The 27,116-nt window shown below is 37.6% G+C and overlaps 1 long non-coding RNA gene across 1 annotated transcript; it reads left to right on the top strand.

Annotated features, from left to right (window-relative positions):
• On the top strand, window positions 1-26,467 carry LOC123379262. The gene is made up of 3 exons (XR_006583516.1): window positions 1-2,144; window positions 25,106-25,216; window positions 26,309-26,467. It is a non-coding gene; the product is annotated as an uncharacterized LOC123379262 (long non-coding RNA).
• The last annotated feature ends 649 nt before the right edge of the window (window positions 26,468-27,116 follow it).

Here is a 27,116-nt window from a genome sequence, read left to right as displayed (position 1 = left end):
TGGATGGACAATAGGTTGTATAACTAACTCTATATTCATTCCAAAGAGGAAGTTATTTAACTGATTTCCTACTTCTACACCAGTTTTTGTTCCTAAGCCATTACATTTAGTGCTGTCTTTATTCCTTCATTCTAAATCTCCTAAAACTTTCTTAAGAATAATCTTGACTCTTCCCAGTGCATGTTTCTACCTTTCTCTGAGCAGAAAAACAATTTCTTTAAATTTAGCCTTCTGTCTTCAGTTACTCCAATTTCACAATGGCTAGATTAGCCATCTGCTCCACAGTCAACGTAAAATAGCTGCCCAGCAGATAATTGCTAGAGAGTGTGACCTTAGACTCGTTTCTCAGCCATACATTAGGGAAACAGTAGTGTTGGAAGAGTTCTTGAATGTCAGCCACCTACCCATTTCTCTAAATATTGTAAGCTCTCCCCATAGATAAAACAATAGACCTACAGAGAGTTACACACCTGGGTCACATCATTTTTGACCCTCACAAAACTGCTTTCAGCGAATTCACTTTGTCATGATGCTACTGAGTTACGCTGAAGAATGTTAAAAACAGTCTGTGAACTGTAGTGTTTCCTCCAGAGGTACGCTTGCAGACACTATTTACTGCATTTTGAGCAGTTCTGATATGAGAAAACAAGAGACAAGAAGTATTTTCCATGAAATTGATAAGAGAAGGTCAAATGTTGCTTCATGTTGTGTCATGAAAATTTAGGAAGATAGGATCTGACAAATTGCATAACTAGAAAATAAGACATAAAGCTTACCAAAGTTTAAGGGGAAACCTTTAACATTTAATGAAAGATAGAAATTGCACCAGCCCTTTGTGAAGACTAAATGATTGATACTTCTAGAGTAGGATATAAACGCCCACCTCAAACTTTTCCTGGTTTAATTCTCAAAACTTAATGTATATAATATTTAGATCTTATTCATACTCTAGTTTTGACCTAAACGGGAAGGTGTTTTTCGTTGTTGTTGTTTTTTGGTTTTGGTTTTTTTGTTTTTCCTTCTCTGTTGTCAATTTGGCCCCTAATATTACCAGCCCCATAAGATGTCTGCTTCACAGAGGGGAAGCTGGGAACTACATTTCCCAGAATTCCCTCTCCATCTGGTTTCTAGTTAAAGGCAGCTAATGAGAGACACTTGAAAGAAATTTGGAAAGTGAAAGCAAGGATAAATCATTAATCTCCAGAGACAGTTGTGGACAGACATGTGGGATGGTGTCAGAAGTAACATTTGAAGTAAACTTCAGGTTAACTCCTTTCTAAGAACTGGTTGCTTAGGTGCTATAAGCTAGGATTGTTGGTGACAGCTTTCCTAGCCTCTGTTCCCTTAGCCCTTATGGTATTTGAGCAATTCTTTACTTTTTCCAATTTTACAACCAAATATAAGCCTTTATAATTGGAATACAAAGTAGTTTCTTTTTTCTTGATGGATCCTTGACTGCAAACAACACTTCCCTTTTGTTAAAATGAAGGAGCTTACTGCTGATCTGACTGTTAAAACTCATTTCAGCAGTGGAAAATAACATTAAACAAAAAACAAACAAAATTGCAGTGAAATGCAATTGTGCCCACTTCTGCTCAAATTCTGTTACTGTTGTACTATGTCTGGATGCTACCTAAGGATATGTATTTTAGTTATCTTCCCAGGATGCTTCCGATGTGATTGACCTGTGATTACCATTTAAGAAAAAAACAATGTAAATCTTTGGGCTCTATTAAAATTCAACTCTTTCCTTAATGTTTTATGCCTTTTCAGTTGTTTATTCCTTCACGTAAATAAGGTGAGTCAAGGATTTTAAACAGGTTGAGAGATTATAAGGAGAGGGCATTCACTATGCCCTGGGAACTTCGTGGGTAGATAAATGAAAAAGCTCAGAATTCCAGAGATTAACTTTTTAACAGTTTTTTTTTTTCTCAGATAAACTAAGAGAAAAAGAAGTTGGACAACTAGTAGCAAGAAAAATGAAAAAAGTGTAAGAAATAACATATTTCCCTTGGGAACTTTTAGAAGTTTTGAACTAGACTGGAGGAAAGAAGTAAATGCTTCAACCAACTGTCACTTGTCAGTGTCCATTGATTCACTGGAGTTGAGAGAGGACGAAAAGTCAAATTTAGAAACACCCCTAGGTGAGTTATCTTTTGTCCACAATAATCCCGCATGACAAACAACCACAAAACCTCAGTGACATATGATAATAAACACTTATTTTAGCTCATGCATCAATGGATTGGCTAGGAAATCCTGCTGATTTAGGCTACACTCAACAGATCCTGACTGGCCAGGTTTATTATGCATCTGGATCATCTGGTGGGCTCTCTCAGGGCCAGCTAGTCTAGAATGATCTCAGCTATCTAGGTTCTATTCTACATGGTTTCTTATCCTCCACCAGACTAGCTGGGGTTTATTGTATTGGTTGAGTTTGGCTGAGGTAGGTGTTTGAGAGATTGGGGGGGGGGGTTGGAGAGAAAGGGAGGTTGGGAGGGGGAGGCAAGGCATTCTGAGATCTATGTTCAGAACTAGAACACTTTTACTTCCATCCCCCTCACTTTTTTTTTTTTTTTTTTTGCCAAATTGTGTTAAAAGGCAAAGAGGCAAAGAAATACTCCTCTTGATAGGAAAGGCTGCAAAGATGTTACAAAGAACATGGATATGAGGAAAAAGAATTAGGACCAGTTTTGTAATCAATATACTGTAGTGCAGATGGGGTTATATTCTAGAAAGGAAGTCCTGTCTAGCCTTTCTCTGCTCTTCATGTTACATTTCCCTCCCAGCAATCTGGAAAAATAATTTTTGCCATGTGTGTCACTATAATTCAATAAAATGATTTTCTTGACCAGTTAATAAAGAGAGGATCCCTCTGAATATTTAGGCAAGAGAAAAAAGCATCACATTTCACACATAGGCTTCAGTGTCAAGTTGACAACAGCTACAAATACCGTCCTCCACCAATAATTCACGTTAGCATCCAACTGCCAGATGATACTTAGACCCCTGAGCTATGTTACATTTTAGAACCAAGCGTAGTAAAGCATTCTTGTCTTCTAAAGAATCAAGAAATTTTCAGAAGATCTGGTTTCCTTAATACAGCAAAGGGTTAATAGACCATTGTAGTTTGTAGCTCTCTCAGCTTGAGCTATTTGCTGCTGTTGTTGTTTATAGTATAAATCCAGTCTTTATTCTCTCTAAGGATTTTTCTGTGGTGACATTCCTTCTCCCAAACTTCAGCGGCAAAGGGGTCATGTTAAATTAGCCCACGTTAAATTTTTTAAACATGATACTATTTATTGCTATGTTGTATGTATTCAATGTCTACAGCAGCTGAACATTTAAAAACATCAGCTTCTACTTCTATCAATGGGAAGTCCTCCCACGTAATACAATCTTCTTTTTTGTTCTAGTTTTCATGACATCTTCCCATGTGTGGTATTGCTGACCTGTTCTTTCAATTTAGTATATTAAACGTATTGGGGCGCCTGGGTGGCGCAGTCGGTTAAGCGTCCGACTTCAGCCAGGTCACGATCTCGCGGTCCGTGAGTTCGAGCCCCGCGTCGGGCTCTGGGCTGATGGCTCAGAGCCTGGAGCCTGTTTCCGATTCTGTGTCTCCCTCTCTCTCTGCCCCTCCCCCGTTCATGCTCTGTCTCTCTCTGTCCCAAAAATAAATAAACGTTGAAAAAAAAAATTTAGTATATTAAACGTATTAAGGAAAACATTGATGACCATACAGCAAAGCACAGTAATGGCAATTATGTCTCCGGTTCTCCCAGTCTCCAATTCCCCCACCCTGCCCTATAGCTCTCAATCTGTTTTTCATCCTTCCATTATTGTTTTTCATGACATCAAAAATAAGAAGAAGAAGAAATAAGCTTCACACAAAGTGACAATGCAATTGATAAATTTTAATCAATGACATCTACGACTGGTGTTTCTGTGCCAGGACTGCAGAAAAGTCCTAAGATAAAGAAATAGGAAAACTGCTGTCATCCACAGTGACCTCACTAGGCTGTTAGGTACCTTCAAATGATGATATTTTATTTAAAAGAAAAATAGAACACATTGATGCTGTCCTTCACGCCACATCCCTAGTCACTTTCATTGAGTATTTGGCATGAGTAACAGAAATACAGAGAGAAGTAGTCACTCATGTGGTCCCACTCCTGCCCTCAGCCAGCCTCATCCTCAGAACAGAATAGATAGAGAGGCAACAGTCTGGTTTAGCTTTCATTTAGCTTCATAGTATCTCAAACCAATAAGTACCATAATTCATCAATCCATAGTGGTCCATAAAATAAAGGTGTGCCTTGTAACCAATGGTATGTTAGGTTCATTAAAATACAGTGTTACATCTATCATCTCCTGTTCTCTCTCCAACATTCTCCCAGTGACATTAACTGTGACATTAACTGTGAGACAATTGTCTCACATCCGATGAAGGAGCTGCTAAGTGAGCTGTGCACTGATTCAGGAAAAATGCATGATGAAAAAAATGATAGAGCAACATTTAAATTACGTATACATAAATAAATTAGCTTCTATTTAAATAGTAGATTGGATTGGAATCTAACATGTGCTTCTTTATAAAGACTGCATTTGGTGAAGACACAGTTTTGGAACGTTTCTCCGGATTTATATATAAGAGTTTCTGAAACAGCAATTCAGCCTGTCCTGTACAGTGGTACTGCCTTAATATTTGAAGGGCTTTAGGGTAAAAGATGAATTATTCTGTGGAGTCCCATAAGCATAACTGAGAAAGATGCACGTTAGCTATGAGTAAACAGATTTTGGATCAATATGAAATGGAACTTTCTAGCTTTCCAGACACGGCAGTATGGAGTGATCTTGTGAAATTGTGAGGTCCTTATCTCTGCAGGCATTTGAAGCAGAAGCTGTCTGTGCTTCTGTCAGGGATTATGATGAGCCGATTCCTGCTTGAGTGATAAAAGCAGCACTGGAGGGACTATCCCTTCCAACCTCAGAATCAAAGATTCTGTGGCATGACAGTAGGGAAAAGGTCATACGTTCCGTATTTAGACAGCAAGTCCTTACTACAAAAGCCATATATTTACTATTATTTGAAGGAAAACAAAAGAACACCATCAACATTTCTTTTTTGCTATATCTATCACTCTGTTTTATATTCAAATATGGCCCCTGTCCCCCCCCTCCTTACACCCAAGGCTAACACTAAAGAGTTAAAAAGTGTTCCACTGAAGATGGGTCTTTAGAAATAGCTTTAGGGTACTCTGTAGAAATCGCTGACTTCACTAAAATAAAAATAAAAGCAAAAACTATAACTCCGGAAGTAGGAGCAACTATTGTTCAGAATACTGCCTCAATGTGGTTGGGGAAAAATTTAAAGTGTATATTACTCTGAAAAAAACTAGTAATACCAAAATATAGAAGAGTGTAACTCTAGTGGGTAATAAAATTCTCCCCAATCCTGACATGCGTTTATAGCCTCATTCACAGTTTGCCTATTTCATTTCATTCAATATAACACATGAATTGAGCTCTTATAAATCTTACCTCTCTGGCTTCTGTCCTGTTTGCATTCTTATATTCGCCCTCCGTGCCTCCATGTCCTTAGTGCCTGGTTTCCTATGTTTATCAATTGTTCAACCATGCAAACGTCTAGCATCAGATTCACTCTCTGAAACTTGTCTTATTGAATACCAATTGTTACACATTCAGATTTCAATCTGACATATTCAAGGGGAAATGTGATCCAGCTCAGTGTGGGAGAAAAGCACCTGACTGAAGACAGCTGACCACACCCACAGATCAAATACCTTTTGTAAGCAGATGCAGAAGAGGGGAGCTAAGTCACAGGGACCAGCCCCAGAGAAGACTGGCATATGCACTCTAATGTGACTGTATTTACAGATTATGCGTAGTTAGTAATCTAAATCCCTGCTAGGGGGTGAAAACTTGTATTCCTTTTCTGTAGAATGCCCAAAGGGACAAAACGCCTATGGTGAAGGGTTTGTTTGTCTTTTTGATAGCATCTATAAAAAATAAAAAAACACGATATACCTATAACAAATTTGTAATATGGATCTCTAGGTCCATTTTTCTTTCTCCTTTTTTTCCTCCTGACTTTTTACTGCTTCTTCAACATCTTGTATTGAATCTGATTGACTGAAAGATTCTTTCTAGGGTATCTTAGCTGCAACTTCCCTGATTTTGCTCAAGGCAGCACGGTCCACCATTAAGCAGATGCAAATAACTGAATTCAGCTAAATCGTCTCTATTGTACTCCAGCTACTGGTTCATTCAAAACCTTGCTTCTCTGTCTCAAGAAAGAGTTTTCTAGAATCAGAATGGTTTGTTTTTTCAAACTAGGATCACAAATATGTACAGGATAATTTACAAACCTATCCTGAAAATAAAGCGTGGGATACCAGGCACTTCTGAGCCTCCATAGGGAAGTTTTGATGCTTATCTACTGGGTGTCCTGTTTGGGGTCTAGATTAGATGTCTTCTCAGGCATTGGTGTGTGTGAGGATGGCGGAGGCCAACCCAGGGGAGGGTAGGCTTCCTGATGGAGGTCCATAAAGGGTAGGCGTGTCTGGCTTATATTAAATTCTGAGTATATGTGCTACAGACCTGGCTCAGGATGGAACTATAGAGGGGGTTTCACTGCATTTACTAGCTCGTGGGAGCCTCCTCTGGGAGCAAGCAATGTGGATGTTGACCAAAGGTAGAGTCTAGTTGCTTTGGAGCAACAGGTCATTTACCTTTTCTTTGAAAGCATTGGGGCGGGGGGGGGGGGGGTATGTGCGGCCCAAGTCTGCTAGTAGCAGCAGCCAGATCCCAGGTTTTTTTTTAAGTTATGCATTTGGGAATCTTTGGAAATGCTGGCTAGTTGTCTTATTTCTGTGGGAGTAAGTAATAGTAGCTTGGCAAGTATTAAACACTCTCAGTTAACTTTTTTTTATCTCTGTGTCTATACAAAACTTGTTAAAATGTTTTGAATCTTGAAATACTTAAAGTTTTGAGTTTGAGCTTTTAATCTTCTATTGTCCCCCATTGATTTTACCTTAGAATTGCTACTGGGAAGATCTGAGGTGGACATCTCTGGGGCTTTGACCCATAGCCAGCTGCTTCCTTCTCCAGGGTGTCCAACTGACCTTTCTGGGATTGGGGTTGGCCTCTACTAGGGAAAACGGTGGCCTGATTATTGGGGTGGGCCCTAGACCCCCCACAGCACTTTGGTAATCGGTGCTCTGTGGTGTTGAAAAGCAACTAGTCCATATCTCTGGGCATTCTACATTTGGAGAAGAGCTTGAAACCTTCCTTGGGTGCACATTGGGAAGAGGTTACAAGGGACTGTTAATCACCAGGGCTGTTGGGGAGACATATCAGGAACTTTTTGCTTTTTGCTTCTCATTTTGTGGGCTGCTATCTAGGGCTTGAGGTTGCATAAAGGACTAGTGTTGGCTTAAGGCCCCACAGGCCTCTTGGCCAGACAAACTGGATTCCCAGGTAGCAATACCATGGAGTAGCTTAGCTAAACTCTGGAAACATGTGTTTCTATAAAGTTTTGATGTAACACGGTCTTATTCATTTGTTTCCATATTGCCTGTGGATGTTTTTGTGCTACAAAACAGTATCAGATCGTTGTGAATGGCTTACTAAACCCAAAACATTTACTATGAGGCTCTTTTCAGACAAGGTTTAGCAACTCCTGTTCTAGAAGTAGTGAGTGTGACTCAAACCCCGAAAAGAGTGAGAGACACAAAGCAGCTGCCAGCCAGCAGAGGTGTCTGAGCCAACAGCTGCACAGCCGCTAGCATCTATCCAGCAACAGCGGCCAGTCTGCTTGTCCACATCGTCTACCTATTTGTCTTCCTGTCCATTTTGCACCCTTGATCTTATCTGGTCTGCAGTGCAGCATCGTGTGATGCCCTCTGCAGAGTTCTAAGTTAGCTGGCTTTTAGCTGGATTAAGACAATGAAAAGAACTAGGGAGAGGTTAGACAGAGTAAAGAAGCCTGGATATTACTCTACCTCCTCTCTGCTTCTGGAAGATTCTTGAGCAGTGGCTGTACCTCTTCCATGAATCCAGCTCCTGAAAGACTTTCCTGTGGTTTCAGCTTTCACCTCTTAGCTTCTAGTCATATCACCTCTTCCTTGTGGCTCCAGTTTAGGTGTCTAATAACTTCTTGCTGTTGCTAATCTTAGGGTTGTTCATAATCTCCTGTTGGATTCTCAGCCCTTATATCACCTAAGTAACTATTTCCTTACATTCAATTCTCTTTGTTGTTAATAACTGAAGTGATTTCTACTTACTTGACACGTGTCAGCAGATGAGGGGAAGCAAAGCAGCTGTGACTAAGCGGCCCCTTTGTGGAGCTCTACAGGATTCAGGCAGCTTCAGGAATCTGGCTCAGCTACCAGGGAGAGTGAGTGATAACCAGGCCCAGTTTAGGATACATTTAAGTCACATCTCGAGGGTTCTCAGAAACACTTGTGGAAGAATAACATTCCTGTATGAGCAGGTGGGAACTTGGTTTCAGTGAGACTCAGGCACACATACTAACATGGCCTGAGTTATGTTCATGGAGTGGAGAAAACTGGGACGTTAGGGTCACACAAACCCTTCCACTTGAACGTAGTGCTGTTGATTTGTCATTATGCATTAATGCCAGTCAACACCTTCCTTAAAGATCATTAGCAGAGTTACGATTTCTTCTATGAAAAACAAAAGGAGAAACTGAAGGGATTTCAATCTGATGATATTTTCATTGTGTCATTAACGATACACATGAACTTTCAGACTCCAATGTCTATTCCCAGGTCTCTAAGTCTGGAAGAGTCTGGGGAGCCACAGAGGCCGTTGTAATTTCAATTCATAGTTTGATACGAACAGTCAGCCCTAGTTAAATGCCATCAATAGCTAATGCAGTTTGGACAGTTTAATTATGTACTTGTCTGAACACTTGTCACACTTCTGGTGACTTCAAGGCAGTGTAGTTGTCTTTGGCATGAAAATTTGCAAAGTGTTTTATAATCGTTTTTATTAGTGCTTCCTCACATTAGATCACTAGACAAAAAAAATGAGATATGAAGAGGTTAAGTAACCTGACCAAGACTAGACTGAATTGACAAGAAAAAAAATGAGAACTGAAACAATTAGCTAAATGGTTCACATAATATTAAAAGGACATCTTTTATTTTGGGGAGGAAGAGGTGGGAGGAGTTTAAATTACTAAGCAAATTATCTGGTAATCACTGAACTCTCAGATATAAGACTAAAATTCATGGTCTCCAGTCATTGTTAAAACACTTACTGTATTGCTTAGTGCTATGTTTTTTATTAAAATTATGAACACTTTGCATTGTATTTAGATTCAGACGCCTTATTTTTGAAGTGTAACATATTTCTATCGCCACCTAGTGGACTGATTTGTAATGAACGCAGGCATATGGCTTGGAGAGGAAAAGGTGAGGAACAATCCTCTTCCAGCCATTCATCCCTTATGGACACCTTATCTCTCAGTTGCTTCACCTCTAACGTTGAACCTGAAAATTTTGTCTGAATATAGACTCCCAGAGAAAGAAATTCAGAATCATGTTATTAACAGACATGTCTTGCCTCCTCAAGGAGAGACAGATGAATGAAGTTCCCAGTGGCCAGGAAAACATGAACATATGTTAAAGTCATTAATGGCTGTGTTGCTTCTGTTTAGCAGCAAGGTATAATGACACAACTAATTTGCCTTTTCCTCATTATGAGGTGTTAACAAGGAGAGTAATTATGACAGAGAAGATAGAAATGGTGGTATTCTTTAAATCAGAAGTAAAGGGTAGATCTAATATACAATGCATTGCTTCTGTTGAAAACAATGCAGTTTATAAAAAATCGAGTTGATATTTCCATTATGAGATAATCTACCATGTCCTTAGAGATTAACTGGGATTCTGTTTTTGTGTATTCTTTCCCATTTTTCTGTAACCGCTTTAGGACAGTACTGCTTTTACTTGAATAAGTGGCTTGTATTGGTCTATTTCCATGGGAGACAATTTTTCAGGTCATTTCTGTAGGATATTTTTTAAAATGTAATACTCCTCATAAGACAATTTTTCAGGGTCATTTCTGTAGTATATTTTTTGAAATGTAATATTCCTCCTATATCCAAGGTACTGAGAGTTTATGCCTTTGCCTTTAGAGACAATAATGTTCTTGTAACTGACAATCATCTTAAGAAAAAAACAAACTTCTTTCTTCTGAATCAGCCCCTCTAAACCTGTACCAGTCTCTTAGGTTGTGACACGAATGGCTAAAGACATCTTCTGTATCATTTAAACTTTTCTAGCCATTGTGAGAGCCAGTAAAGGATCCAGATCCTCAACATTTACTTTGTGATTGTTAGGTTATTAAAAAATTTTGTCTTAAAAATGAAAGCTATTTTGCTTCATTAAATTACCATTTTACATACATTTTTCTCATACATTTTTCACTCCTTCTCTAATTATTTCTAGTTGATTGGTTAAGCATGTTAAAAAAGTCTAACCTGGAAGTACCTTGTAATTATAAACTATATAAAATATTGGAAAATTAAAATTAGTTTAGACATAAGGCAAAGATTTCATACCCAGCAGTTTTCTTCAATGTATTAGAATGAAATAAATACCAAAAATATGCATTTGCATTTGGAACTACTGGGTAAGTGAATGACTTTTTAAAAGGATTGAGGTCTGACAATGCATCTACTTACAAAGATATCTACTTAGAGATATATTATTAATTTTAGTCTCACCCACAAAGACATATCTTGGATAATCTCACATTTACTATTCAGAGTGAAAGTAGTTCTTTGGGCAATATACTTTTTAGAAAAATAACACATGTTTATTACAAAGAATTCCACAGGATGTGAAACATTTAAAAGGATGTTGGAATACCTAAAATGTTATTAACCCCTTTGGGGTTTCCAATAGGCTGTGGAATGTGTATTTGCATGTGTATGCGTGTGAATACACATATTCAATGCTTAAAAACTTGTAGATATTGCAAATATGTATTTAACTCAATGTTTGATACTATTATTTGACATCTTACTAACTTGCACTCTGGTGATATTATTTTCCCCTTTTTACCTAAAACTTTTCATTTTAGCCTTAATTTTAAACAAAATTCTAGACGTACATAATTTAAAAGGTCAAAAGGTTTTTTGAAAACACTGAAAAAGGTTTCCTTTTCACCAAAAAATAACAATCCCCTCCTGGTTGCTCCTATTTCTCAGTTCCCAGAACACAACCACTTTGATCTCTTATAGATGGTACTTTTGGTATTTACATCAATGTCTTCAACTATGACGCGGTTGTGGAAGAGGAGGTCTTCAACGAGATGGTCAGGATATGTAGAAAGACCTCTGAGTCTGTGCAAGAGTCTGAGACAGTCCTCTCTGTCTTCACGTCACAGCTGATAAGGCAGTGACACCCTCAGGCAATCAGGAAGCTGATGCCCTACCTTGGATAGGAACCCTAGCAGTTGACCCTTCAGTAGATACAGCAGGTTGGGTGCATAGAAAAGAGTGGCCACCAAAGTGTCCAGGTGGCATGACATATTGCCAAGGTTTCTGGATTGCTCCTGAAATACAGTGACTTGGTTAATGCAGTAACAGCATGTCTTGTGTGCTCTAAACAAGGTATGTCCAGGACAACTGCCAAAGGAGTCAGGGGCCATCCGGAGATTCCCAAATGGTGAGGGATTAGTAGTTTGATTATATTGGTCCCCTTCCTGCAAAAGGGGTTTCTAAATATATTCTGGTTTGTGTGGACATTGCATCTGGTTTAACCCAGGCTTCTCCCTATTGCCATACAAACCAAGCTGCCACTATTAAGGGATTAGAGAAGCTGAGTACCAGATGCCCTCGTTGAAAAGTGAAAGGGGTCACGTTTCAAAGGTCATGATGTGCAAGACTGGGCAAAAGAACATGACTTTGAATAGAGGTTCCATCTCCCCTACAACCCTCAAATATCATGGGTAGGAAAAAGGAAAAAGGAAATGTTAAAGCAGCAAATTAAATTACTAACAGGTAAAACCACCTTGGCTGGGTAGACTAAAGTATTATCTCAGGCCTTATGACATATGAATAATCAGCCTAGGACTGTTGCCCCATATACTAGGTTGGGGACTCCTTGCTGTGGCACCCAATACTGTAAAGGGATAGAAGTCATAGGAAACAGTCATTGCCCCGACTCACTGTGGATCGACATGCTATGCTGCTGGGAACATACAGCATGCCTGGAAAAGGAGTTATCTACTGGAATTTGCAAGGAGCTGCCCCTTGGGGATGGGGGAGCTATTTTGCACCCTTGGATGACAGGAACTACTCAATCTCCTCTGGGACCATTGTCCTACTACATACTGGACCTGTTGAAATATACTACACTTGGAAGGGACTGCACCATTGAAAGAGGGATAGAAGGCAGGGGTTCTGGTCTGGCATGTCCCACCCTCAGTCCATCTCCCCACACCGGACAGTGTTGCCTGCCCCAGCCAACGTGCACTGTATATAAAACCAGGTCAAGTTCTTAAAGCTGCCAACCTCGCTTTCCTCAAGGCCAGGTGATCATGTTCTGTTTCTCACCGATGTGATCATTTGGCTGCTATCATTGTTCCCTCCATTGGCCCAGAGGACATCATAGCACACACAGAAACTCTCACTAAATTCACCCAGCAAGCCTTAAATGGTAACCAACAGACTTGTTTTTATCGAACACTGAAATATCTCTAATGAATAAAATTGTCCTCCAAAATAGAAAGACCCCTGAAAGAAGGCACCAGTGCCATTATTCAAGCAGAATGCTGTGTTCATGCCTGATAAGTCTGTTAACAACCCGTCTTTATTAAATCTCATAAGGGCACAAGTGAATGCCCTGAGCTTTCTGCCTCCCAGCATAGGGGCTTGGTAAAGCAATGGGTTGGATCATGGCTCTTGGTGGAAAAAGTTGTCACTGATTTGGGGAATCACTGTCTTAATCTATGTGTTCTCTTGCCCCTGCCTATACTGTTGCTGTGGCATCGGCCCCCAGTGTAGCCAGATATAACTGCCACAGGAGTGACCTCCATGTTAGTGAAATCCCTTGCTAACTACTCAGGGCACATTTTGGAAGAGGGTGGCATGTAAAATTATGAGAGCTAGTCACGAGGTCTAGAGTGTTGGAGGAGGTCATCAAAAGGATGTGACCACCCATTGACCTACAAGTTGGACCTGGGCATTTGGAGGCTTCCCATTCCCTCTCCTGTTCTTGAAATGTGTGTTTTGCTTGCCTTTTCTGCTCCCAGAAGCTGCCTCAAGGACATAGCCTTGAGATAGTAATGTGGCATTGAGACCATATAGACAGGATATGTTTCTAATGCAGTTAGGGCCTCTATGTAAACTTTTTAAGATTTGGTAGGTCGGTGTAGAGATCTGTCTTGTGGATGCCCAATACAAACAATGCATGTAAATTCCCTTGCTTATTAAACTTGCCACCCACCAGTCTGGAATGGTCTATCTCTCTCTCCAATGTCTTCCTGTTCTCCATGTACAGGGGGAAGTTTCAGATTACACCTGGGAACCTCCAGAGGTTGTGAACCCACAAACTGATATCCTGCTATGGAAGTGAGAAATCTGTCTTCAACCTAACAGCCTGAACTTTCTTTCCATACTCTATATTCACATTCATAATACCCTAACATTGTCATTTTGTATAGATTATTTTCTAAGCTTACATTATCCTATGTTAATTATAATTACAACTAAGCAATGTGGTAAGAGATGATGACATTTATTTTCCTGAACATTTTTTTTTATCTCTCTCCAGGGAAAGATTAGTGATTGTCTTACTTCTTATTAGCTTAGTTTTCTATGATTTTTTTTTAATAATCCACCTCAAAGTCTTTAGCAAATTGCCATATATTCTCCCAAAAGTCCATATGTATCAGGTATTGTGCTAAGCACATCTTCCCTAACAATTCTCTCCCAGAACCTTCTGTTCTGCCTCAATCTAGCATCCTGAAATTTCTCTTGACCACCTTCCTGGGTTTGGATCTTGTGCTTTCTCTTACCCTGACTCCTTTGTTGGGTTACGCTCCTATTTTTTGTAGTGTGCTCTCAGAAATAATACAAGGGAGGTAAAATTTTGAGGCTTTGCCTGTCAAAATACTGTTATTGTTCTCTCATGCTTGATTGATAGTTTGGCTGTGTGTATAATTCAAGTTTGGAAATGAATTTTTCTCAGAATATTGAAAACATTCTTCCACTGCCTTCTAGCTTCCACTGTCCCTAGTGAGAGGTCCAAAGGCATTACAATTCCAGATCTTTTGTATAAACTTGTAGGTACTTCTTGTCCTGAATACTATAGATTTATATGACAATAAGCCTTGTTGCATGTCAATTTTATTATATTGGAGGACATTCATGAGCCCTTTCAATCTGAAAAGTTACTTCCTTTGGGGAGAATTTTTTTAAGTTTATTTATTTACTTTGAGAAAGAGAGAGTGCACACACAAGTGCAGGGGAGGGGCAGAAAGAGAGGGACAGAATCCCAGGCAGCCTCTGTGCTGTAAGCACAGAGCCCTTTGTGGGGCTCGGTCCTGTGAATTGCACAGTGAGACCATGATCTGAGCTGAAATCAGGAGACGGACACTTAACTGACTGAGCCACACAGATGCCCTGCTTCTGGGAGAATTTTCTTAAATTATTTTATTGCTGTTTCCTTCCCTTATTTTTCTTTCTAAAATTCTTTAATTTTCCTAATGCTTATTTAGTTTCAAGAGAGAGAGAGACAGCCAGACAGAGACAGAGCCCAAGTTGGGGTGGGGGGAGAGAGAGAGGGAGACAGAATCCAAAGCAGGCTCCAGGCTCTGAGCTGTCTGTCGGTACAGAGTCCAACACTGGGCTTGAACTCATGAATGGCGAGATCATGACCTGAGCCGAAGGACACTTAACTGACTAAATCACCCAGGTGCCCCTTCTTTCTAAAATTCTTATGTTGTGATGTTAAATTTCCTGGACTGATACTCTAATTTCCTTATATTTCTTCTCTTTTTTCTATCTTTGTCCTTTGGTTCTATTTCAAGATGATTACTTCAGTTTTATCTCCCAAAACCTTTATGTTCTAAGAAGAAATCTTTACTGTATTATTCTGTTCTTATTTTACAGCTGCAAAATATATTCTCATCACGCTGAGAATATTAGCGACAATATTTTTTACCATTTTTTTCCTATGCATTGTCTTCATTTTTTTTCCTGTTTTCTATTTTTTCTCTCTATTTTTAATGTTAAATGATTTCCTCAAATATTCAGCAATCAGATGTTGCTTGTTTATGTATAGCACTGGGACTCCAACAATTGATTAGAAGGTCATGAGTAGGGCTTGCAAGGTGTGCTTTGCTGTAGGATGACCTGGCTGAGCCTTTTAGCTGAGGAATTTTGATGTCAAGCATAGGCTGGTTGGATTCCCCAGAAAAGAATCTCCAAATCTCTTGCTGAGAAGATACACTGCACTTTGTGTTTTGGAAATTAAGGGAGAAGGGAGAGCTGGGGAATGCCAGCATACAGTATATATGCATTTATTTCATCCTCAGCTTCCCCCCCCCCCATACCTTTGCTCCCAACTGTGTTGATGTTTTTCAGACAAGGGAAGAGCTGTTTTACTCTTTCCAGAAAATAAAGCTCCAGTCTATTGTCTTAAGGGAGGAGCAATATCCTACTGTGTGGAACAGTGGACAGGTACCTGCTTCATAAAGTGATCTTTTTTCAATGCAGTCCCTTCATTTCCACTTTTAGAAGTACCTGATATGACAGCCTTCCCACAGAGAGATGAAGCTCATGTCCTCTTTCCTTGAATCTCAGTGGATTTGTGATTTATTTGACCAATAGAGTATGGGAGAACTGAGGCTATGTGATTTCCAAGTCTAGGTCATAAAGGTCCTTCCATTTTGCTGGCCAGAGATACTCACTCTTGTAGTCCTGAACCATCATATAAAAAGCCCACCTGCCTTGAGGCCACTCAAGAGGCCATATGTAGGCATTCCAGTAAAAAACCCAACCTGAATGTGTCTTTTGTCTAATCCAGCCCGGTAGTCAGGCTGTAACTGAAAAAGCCATCTTAAAAGCAGTTTTCTAGCCCTGGGCTGTTCCAACTTCCAGCCATTCAAGCCATCTCCATTTTTGGTCCCAGACATCATGGAACAGAAAACAGCCATCCAAAAGCCTGCTTTCTGAATTCCTCATCCACAGAATGTGTGAGCATGATCAAATGGGTATTGTTTTCTACTACTAAGTTTTGGGGTAGTTTGCTATAGATATAGCAATAGATGCAGTATGCCCAGTACTGCTGATTCATGAGCGATTGAGAATTCTGGTCCAAGCCAGATTGATTCTTAGATTTCTTCACCACAGGCTTAGGATTCTGTTTGCTCAGGTCTGTTAAGTCTTTTGCCACTAACTATGTTTCCAAAGTCTCTTTTCTTGTGCTCCTAGCCTTTGTGAGTACAGGCTTTTAAAAATAAGTCTCTTTCCACTCGCTTCAGAGGAGTATCTAAAGGATGTATGGTAGATACATACATCTGTGTTTCCATTTCACCCGAGGTCCACTAGTATTTTTGTTTATAAATATCTAATCTGGCTCTGTTATACTCAGTTTAACTCCTCATATAACACTTACCATGAGGTTTATTATCTGTCCTGTTTGTGGCAGTGAGTGCATTTTAGTGCCAAAGAAACTCCCCATATTACTGGTAGGTGTTGCTGCTGACAATCCTGATACCTTATTTACTACTGTGAATAACCAGGGCTTTCTTTATTTGAACAATGTCTGATACTTAAAGATATATATTATGCCTTATCAAATTAGTTTAATTTTGAAATAACTCACTGGAAATGTATCAGGTAACAATGTTCTCAAGGGGCGTGCCTCCTCATTTGTTCTTTTTCATGAAGAAAACACCACTAACACTGTATATATTTATCTCATTATAACTTTCTTGCAAAAGAGAATCTTAAAAGCAGTGTATGGATGCCACCATTTCATTTTCTGGAAACTTCCCTGAGACCTTTTACTCTCAAGTAGCAATTCAGCTTGATAACCAAGTTTTCCATCAGTTAAGCCCATTCACAAGACTTAACCTGATATTTCACTTCCTTCTTGCTAGTTAGATTGTGTCTCATACAAGATAGTCTCTTGGTCATGCTTTTGAATCCAGCTCACAATGTATTTCTTATATGGTGGAATAAAAAGAGCTGTGTTTGTCTCAGAAAAGCTGGGTCCATGGACTAGTTCCTTTGAAGGTTTGGCTCATTTCCTCTGCAGAGTGGGATAACTTGTTATCATCTCTGAATTGGGGGATTATCATAGCTCACTTACAAATGAAAACAATAATCCCTTCTTCAATGTGTGTGTGTGTGTGTGTGTGCGTGTGATTACTGGAAAGTATAAGGTTGTTAAAACAGTTGTACACAAGTGTAATGAATTATTTAGTTTTGAACCAAATGTGAGGTGACCAAAAGTAAGTGTCTAGATCAGTATGCTGTGTGTAGCAACCTCACATCTGGCTTCATTTCATATTTTCACATTTGTTTTACTTTCTTGCTTCAAAATATTCATGTAAACATGGTTTATTTTATGTATCCTTGGAAGGATTTTGATTAAAGATGGATGCAAATTTTAAAATATATTAAATTACTTAAACATGTTTAGCCTGCATATTTTGCTTTAAGTTCTGCTAATATTTATGTTTCGAGACCTTAACTAGGCGTATTTAAGAGAATGAATGTATTTTAATGGATATGTATGTATAATGATATGTATTCATCATGGGGTCTCAGAATTATTTCCTAAATGCATCATATGAGCATTATATTCCCAAATTAATTATGACCAATTTAAAGATAGAAAAATTTCATCATATGTTTGCTTTGTCCTTCTTCCAAATCCAACTGGACGATTTCAGGTGGGTGATAAATAACTTCTAAATGCACACAAAATATATTTGGCAAACATTTCCCAGCAAAATACAGGTAGGGAATTGCAAGTAGAGAAAACCATTTATCTTACAGTTCCAACATATGACTTGATGTTACACCAAATCAGTGGTTTTTCCATTTTCCGTTATGTAGTTTCTCCAAGTTTCTTACCAAAATATATTTTATCTAAATATGTTCCAGAGTTATACACAAATATTTACTCTGGCCTCAAGTGAATCACTTTCTACTGGCCTGCAGTTGCCTGAACATTTGCTTATTCCAAAACAACATTCAACACAACTGCCTGATTCTGTCCATATTTTTTCCACTGAATCCGAAGCTGCGCATTGGCATTGGTCTATAAATTTGACACAAAATGGTAGCTGGCAGAAGTTTGCAAATCAACCACAAAATGCTATATAAAGGAAGAAGTGATCCTAATATATCAAAATAGTTAACATCTGGCCTTATCAGCCTAATGACGTAAATTGTCTAGATAGCTTTAAAGTGGGCTGCGGTGAATGAGCCATCCATCCAAGTGAGATTTTACAAGCTGGAGATTTTCCTTGGAGCAAATTCACAGAATCAAGAATTAACAAGAAAGGCTTCCATAATCTTTATTTATGAAGGAGAATAAAACTACAGATCTAAATAATCACAGATGCTTAATATATGATGCACATTAGTTCACCTTCTGGGTGACCAGCCTTAAAAGTGTTTTATTCCCCCAAAATGTGTTCTATTTTTCTTGCTCCAGCTTTCAGGATAGAGAGGTTCAATCTCAAAACAAAGGCTGCCTGAGAACACATCTCCAATTACTGTGTATCTTGTGAGTGGCCCAGTCTACCCTTATTGTAGGAATAGAGTTCTAGTATTCACAGACTCTTTTGGCAATAGGTGATACACAGACTCAAAGAAGCATGAACCGCATAGCACAGATCCATTATTAGTACCCTGCTGCAACACTCATCTTCATTGTGCAAGCCTCTAGGCCTAAGTGGATTATAATACAATAATCTAATTCAATTAAAAGTGCATCTGGAGAACAATGTAAATTTACATTTAGTGCTCCTAACTTGTTATGTAGCTTTCGATATTTCGTATCATGTACTATTCATGACCCTCCTTGTACTCTACCTCTCAATATTTTCCTAACGCTTCTCATGCCAGTCATTGGATTTAAATTTTTAGCCAAAGTGTTTACTGCATGTGAGAAGCACTGAATGCGAAGAAAACAAACCACATATCTACCCTGTTTCACAGATTAGATTTCAGCTTTTTTCCAGAACAACCCTTTTGTGAGATTAATATCTAGTTAGTGAAAGGTATGACTTTTTTCTATCAATATTTAACTGAAAAGAATTTGACTTTACATTCTGTTCCCCAATAATTAACACCCACTTTGATATTGTAGATGAAAGGATTTTGTATTCATTTTGTCGACAGAATGATTTGAGACCAAGGAGGAAATGCTGTTTGACAACCTCTGCGTATTCTTCATTCTGGGGAGAAATGCATTCTGCTAGCTGTCCAATCAATTATGTAGACAAAATGAATTTCATCATAATTCTGTCAACAAAATGCTAACTTGGTTAAATTATTCTCTCCACAAAATGAATTAACTTAAAAATCCTTTTGTCCACAAAATAGATTTAAGCATTTAGTGGAGCCTTGTAAATACTATCGTCTGTTAGTTTAGTATGTGTAATGCAAATATGTGGATTGGCTATGTCAGCATTTCTAGTTCTTTAGAGGTTATGGACCTGTGTGTTGTAGCTTCCCTTTTCATTGAAGGTCAAGTGGAGAGCAAAGTCAATTATCTTGAGAATAGCATATGGTAGATAAATGTAGCACTGTCCAAAACTACTATAAGTTAGATCCATTTGAACATCATGCATTTTTAGAAAGTATAATTTAACAAGCTTGCCAGCTAATTAAGTCTTTAATTAGGGCTTCATAGTCAACAAGTCATTTCAGGGATAATTCTTCGTAAAGAAAAGAGACTGCTGGTTCAACTTCTGGACAAGTTACTGCTAAACAAAATAAACTCTTAAACATATTACAATGTATCATGTAAAAAACATTCACTATCACCTTCTATGATATTGTTGTCCTCTTTGAGCATATAAATATTTTAAAATAAATGCTTTGGTAAATGTATGAGATGTGGAGGGTGCAATGTATTTTTTTAAATAAAAGAAATTATTAGTTGGATTCAGCTTACATTACTTAGTTTTTAAAAGCACTGTTCATCAACGTGATGTCAAGGAACATATGGCACTCATTTAGTTTAAAGCATTAACTTGTTCATGAAAATGTGGAATAGTAGTAAAAGAGTAATATTTTTCTTTTTGATTACTGTATTTAACCAATAATGTAAACTGGCTTGTTGCACCAAACCTAAATCCAATTAGAATACAGAATTTTAAAACTATTAAATATTGTCTTTGATGTCTATATATATTTTAGTGGCTTTGGAAAGATAGCATTGCCTTGTCTTATTCCAGTAGTTGTCAAATTATTTAATTTGAAAGGTGGTCATGTTTCATATCACATCTTCATAAGATTCTTCTTTTTCTTTAAGTTTATTTATTTTGAGAGATTGCATGCATGTGTGAGTAGGGGAAGGGCAAAGAGAGGGAGAGAGAGGATCCCAAGCAATCTCAGATTAATTAATTATTAATTAATTCAAAACAAACTGATATATGATACCATGGAGCCAGACACGAGGCTCAATCTCACCAGTGTGACTTCATGACCTGAACTGAAATCAAGACTCTGACACTTAACCTACTGAGCCACCCAGGCACCCCTGAGATTCTTCTTTTATTTGATTGGAAAAGAATAAGTTAGACGGAAAAAAAAAAGAGTTTATAGGGAAATTAACAATATAGTTTCTTGCACAAAATATTGTTCATGATTAAGAAGCATAAGGTTTAGGGCCACCTGGGTGGCTCAGTTGGTTAAGTGTCCAACTTCAGCTCAGGTCATGATCATGCTGTTCTTAAGTTCGAGACCCATGTCAGGCTCTGTGCTGACAGCTCAGAGCCTGGAGCCTGCTTCGGATTCTGTGTCCCTCTTTTGTGTGTCTCTCTCTGCCCCTTTCCCACTCATGCTCTTTCTCTCAAAAATAAATAAACATTAAAAAAAAGAAGCATAAAGTTTAGGAGAGCTGTAATTTGTGACAATATGAAAAAGAAGTGACTTTCACAAACAATGCTTTCTCAAAATTAGTAAAATCATGCTGTTTTTGAAAGCCAAAAACTGTATGACAATTCTGTGCCACTTGAAAATAACTCCATTGCTATATGCCTAACATGAGAACAGCGACTGGCATTTAGATGATCACCAATATTTGTTGAATAATCAAATAAAGTATAAAGTTCCCTTCTTTCAAAGCACACAAGATTTTATGTAACTTAGTCAAGATATATAATATTTTGCTTTCCCTTTAAAATGTTGATGTCCTGTCATAAATGGCAGCAGTGAATGAAAAAAAAGTAACACAGAAAAAACGTACTGCTGAACTTGTCTATTTTTGACAAGTGGCAAAATTCTCATTGACAGTAATAGAGGCTAGAGTCCTAATGCGATTTGTTCCTAATTGGGTCATATGTGTGTATAGGAATCAAGGCTCTTCAGTTTTCAGCGATATCCTTTTGTGATCTGTTTTGTACAGAAGACACAAACTTTTTTAACTATAGGACTTAGGAGAATGTATTTCAGAGAATACATAATCTAAGTCATACTACGATGGATAACAAAGTTATGGGACATGGACAGAGAAAAATATGTAAGTGTTTTGTAGAGTACAGACTACAACAACGGGCCAGTTGAGTCAAATCTTAGGACCAGTAGATAAATTCTAGCAAGAAAGAATGAATAGCTAGAAGATCATGGGCAAGGTCTAGATGTACATGGAATAGCATCCCCCTCAAACTTGAATGCTTTGAAACATTGTAACTCAAAAATATTGTGATTCTCAAAATCTTTGCTAGAGAGACCTTATCCTCTTTTATTATTTATAGCCACAAGTTAAGAATTAATGAACGGTATAATACAGATCTTCCTCAACTTACGATGGGGTCATATCCCTACTGAAATCATAGCTTAGCCTAGCCTGCCTTAAAGGTGCACAGAACACTTCCATTAGCCTACTGTTGGGCAAAATCATCTAACACAAAGCCTCTTTTATAACAAGGTGCTGAATACCTCATGCAATGTATTGAATACTGCACTGAAAGTACAGAATTGTTGGGTGGGTACAGAATGGGTATAAGTGTGTTGGCTGTTTACCTTCATGATTGCTGGCTGTCTGGGAGGGGCAGCTTGCTACTTCTGTCCAACATCATGAGAGAGGATCGTACCACATATCACTAGCCTGGAAAAAGATCAAAATTCAAAATTTGAAATACCGTTTCTACAGAATGCATGTGACTTTTACACCGTAGTAAAGTTGAAAAATTGTAAGTTGAACCATAGTAAGTCAGGGACTGCCTCTATGTACAAATATAATACTAATTAATTACCTACAGCGATTAATATATCATTAATATGCAATATATAATCAATGGTACTAATATGACATACATGAATGATATGATATAATTAATGTATAATATATAGCATAATATGTAATATGTTTTAGGTATTATATATAATATATAATATTATATTCTACATATTCTATATATAATTTTATCTATATCCTGAGACAAAGCAGGATATAGGTATGTAATTGCGCAAAACATATGTTTTAGACATAGATAGACAGATAGATACATAAATAAATAACCAAAAGAAGTCTATGATCCACTAGTGATTAAATACAAATTACATAGTCCATAGGCTGATGCTGATTCAAAACATATAACATAAAAGTGATATTTTATGTTAATTTTATTTTTTTTTAATTTTTTTAACGTTTTTTATTTATTTTTGGGACAGAGAGAGACAGAGCATGAACGGGGGAGGGGCAGAGAGAGAGGGAGACGCAGAATCAGAAACAGGCTCCAGGCTCCGAGCCATCAGCCCAGAGCCTGACGCGGGGCTCGAACTCACGGACCGCGAGATCGTGACCTGGCTGAAGTCGGATGTTTAACCGACTGCGCCACCCAGGCTCCCCGTTATGTTAATTTTATACTATAGATGATCAGCATTGTGAAAATGACTTCGTGAGAAATGACTTCATGACTTTCTGTTTCTTTTTTTATTTTATTTTCCTCATATTTTCTGTTTTCTTACAATTGTACATATTGCTCTTTAATTTTAAAAAGCATTTAAAAATACCTTTTAATAAACACATCATACTAATATATATATATTATATACATATATATGTAATACATATTTCAATAAGCTACATTAACAATAAATTTTCCAAGCTAAAATCTTATAGTAAATATGAGTTTATGTGAGTATCTTTGTGACTGTGTTGCAGCAAGTAGAATCAGGTTGCATGCTTTTGTATTCCATGGGATACCATGATATCCATTTTATGTAGGAATAACACCAAAATGCTTGTAAATTTTAAGGGCCAAGTATGTTTAATTTGCTGCTATATTATCAGCCCCTAACACAGAGGCTGGATTATAGTGGACAGAATGATAACATTTCAATCTCTATTCCCCTCTACATATATTAGGGACAGTAAAGATCAGCTCCCTTTCACCCTTTTTCAGCCACTTGGTTGCTGCTTCTCCTGGCCTTATGCTTTGTTCCTTTCCCCATCACTCTCAGCTTTACTCTAGCCATCTCTTAATTTCTTTTTCGTCAAGCCTGAAACTCAAGGACCATTGTCCCCCTTTGGTATGACTTGTTACTACTTTGGAAGTGTTCAGCATAAGTGTGATATTGAGAAACTCACACTTTTATCATTTTAGTTTCTTACTTCCTCCCAAATCACCTTCTAGAGCTATTTGGGTAAAGCAAAATTTACCACAAAGCATGGAATTACTGAAGGCAACCACAACACAGGGAAAAACATTCCCAAGTGTAAGCTAAACATGACTGATAGTCCATACAGAATGGAGCAAAGGACAAAATTAGATTATGCCCCAGCTTTACTCTTCTGTCTTAAGGCCAATGACTTCTTTGTATTTCAAAAGAGAAAAAAATAAATGTCTTTGAGTCAAAGCTTTTGCCTTTCCTCAGGAATTCTCCTCATCGTATGGCTTGGTCTTAATAAAAGATTGTTGTAGATTAGCTCCTTGGAAATCAGACCCAGAGTAGAATTTTGCACACAAGATACTTAAGAAGAGACGCGCTTAGAAATCAGCTCCTAGATGAAAGGGAAGGAAGCAGGAAGGGGCAAAGGGAAGAGTGAAAACTGAAAATTGGCCAACTCCACAGGAAGCTATGGAGCTACTATGTCCCTTCAGTGTGGTGCCAAGTGTGGCCAGGACAAACTTAGTACTCACTTATTACTCACTGAAATTAAAATTCTGTATTTTATGTATTTTTGGCTTATTAGTAACTAGACCACTAGTTGCCACAAAGAAGTCACTGAGTCAATAAGTATTTGTTATTGAAGGAGAGAATAGCAGATCTTGCATTACCTCACTTCTGGATAAAGAATATGTTCCCAAAAAGAGGATTTATGGGATGAAAATCAGTTGCAGAATATCCAGTGTTCATTAGCTGAAATCCTACTAATACATAACAGGCTGCAAAATGGTGTAATGTTATAATTTTGCATCCACAGGTCAATTCTATGACAGAACTGAACAACAGGTGTAGAAACTGAGGTTTAAAGGATTAGAAAAAAAAGTGATAATATTGCTAATGAAAGGCAGATACAAAGCCAAATGATCTGACATAGTTGTCTTCATTGTATGAGGCAAGACCTCAGTGGAGCCGCTCACTCAAGATTGTTGAATTGTACTGTTGATCCTTTAGCCAATATAAGAGTCAAATGAAATATTGCATGTGAAAGCAGTTGACAAGTGAAATTTTAGAGTTCTAAAACTCTGAGTTGTCATAATTATTTTTGTTATATTATTATTCCGGGAAGCTTTGCACTTAAGACTTTTATTATTGAAATAGCTTACATAACTAATGTCCTGTTCCCTAGGAAAGGAGAATCTTGATTAGAAAGCTTATTTCTATTATACTTTCTGTCTTCACCAGAAAAAGAAGCAAAAAGTCCTTCTACACCAATGTTCTCTATTTTGTATTATAATTACATCCATTCCAGCAATTGTATCTTTGAAAGGAATAATAGAAAAGAAGCATGCCATGGTAAGCAAAGAAGCGTACTAGTGATAACTTCATGTGAGTAATGTCAGTCTTTTGCTTTGCCAGCATTACACAATAAATAGCATTTTGGAGTTAATATGATAACTTGAGATTGGCTATATTGTATCACTAAACACCATTTCTCATCTACATCTTTTCTTGTATAAGCTGAGAAGCTAATGTTTAGCAGAAGTGAAAGTGAACAATAACAGGAGCAAAATGTTGCATTAATATTTAATGTAATGCTTTTTGAGAGTATAAAGGGAATAAAACCATTCAAATGCAAAGCAATCTGCAAGGATGCTTTCAATTTAAATGTTTTGCTAGGAATACCTTTATTTTGCTGAAGTTTTGCTGGTGAGAAATAAGAACACTAAGTAACTGTAAGCTTAGCTTCTTATATTTCAGTATGAATCTATGATGGTCTCCGCACTTTTTCTATGGTTTTCTAAAATAGTAGATCCTAAACCTTTGGATTTCGCATTTCATTTGTAGGTTTGCAAACTTTTTGTTTTGACAGATAAGAATGCTTTTTTAAAGAAGCTGTCATATAATTCCAATCATAATTTTATTAAAGAAATTTTAACCCAGTATTTCTCCAAAAAAAGATGATCTTATAACTGAACATATTTGCTTTTATAAAACACTATTCAAATAATTATCTTTTACTAAAGGGCATAATATCTAGGTTTGGCATATAGAATAATTCTTTTTTTCATCTCAGCTGAAAAAAAAGATGCACAGATTAACTCTGGATTTGAAACAGGTGTGTTTCTATAACTTAGCCAAGCTCCAATAGTAATTCATGTTATATTTTAATTAAAAAGTTAAATGCCTGAGAGATTTCATTATGCTTAATGTTTCCTAGTCTTTACCTAAGTCAGAATATATTCTATGCCCCAAATTTCTTAATTGCATTTTTCAAAAAGTGGATCCTTACTGAAATGTTCAATTTCAACGAGAAACCAATGCTTTATAAAAGAAATCAATTGAACATTTTATAACTTAAGAAAATGAACTATTATTTTAAGGGATTTGAACCAGAGGGTGCTTTTTAATGGAAAAATCATTTTATCTTTTTCTTGTTATTTACAGAACTGAATGAAAAAAAAGCTGCCTAATTCCCTAAGCTATTATATCACAACATCTGAATTTATGCATATGTTCAGAATGGCTTCACAAGCTTGCAGAGTAGGACATTAATACCAGTGGGAGGTATGATTCACTACTTTAATATATTCTTTTTATGGATTTCAAGACAAATAAAGCATATATGATTTCCAGTAAGCAACTGGGTAAATAACGCTTGAAATAAAATGGTTAATTTTCTCCTGATTCTGATAAACTCATTGCTGGAAACTATGTTCATTCTGAGAAAAATTAAAAAAAAAAAAGAAAAAAGAAAAAATCTGAGAGATGAGCAGAAATAATAAGGATTTTTACAAGAAAAAAAAATAGATGAAGTAAAACTAAAACACTTGGTCAAACAGTAAGAAAAAAGAGGTTACACTAACAATTACAATTTCTTTTTTTTTTAATTTTTTTTTCAACGTTTATTTATTTTTGGGACAGAGAAAGACAGAGCATGAAAGGGGGGAGGGGCAGAGAGAGAGGGAGACACAGAATCGGAAACAGGCTCCAGGCTCTGAGCCATCAGCCCAGAGCCCGACGTGGGGCTCAAACTCACGGACCACGAGATCGTGACCTGGCTGAAGTCGGACGCTCAACCGACTGCGCCACCCAGGCGCCCCAACAATTACAATTTCTTGACAGACACAAATATCATAGAGGCAAACAAATTATTGGTTAGAGTGCATGGAATCATAAGTGGAAACAGCTACATTTCAAATGGTTTCTAAGGAAGTTCTGAAAGATGAATTTTCTCTCAGACTATGGAAGCGGC

This window comes from Felis catus, chromosome C1, assembly GCF_018350175.1.
Source record: "Felis catus isolate Fca126 chromosome C1, F.catus_Fca126_mat1.0, whole genome shotgun sequence".
Taxonomy (NCBI): Eukaryota; Metazoa; Chordata; class Mammalia; order Carnivora; family Felidae; genus Felis; species Felis catus.
This window is presented reverse-complemented; position numbering and strand designations above follow the sequence as displayed.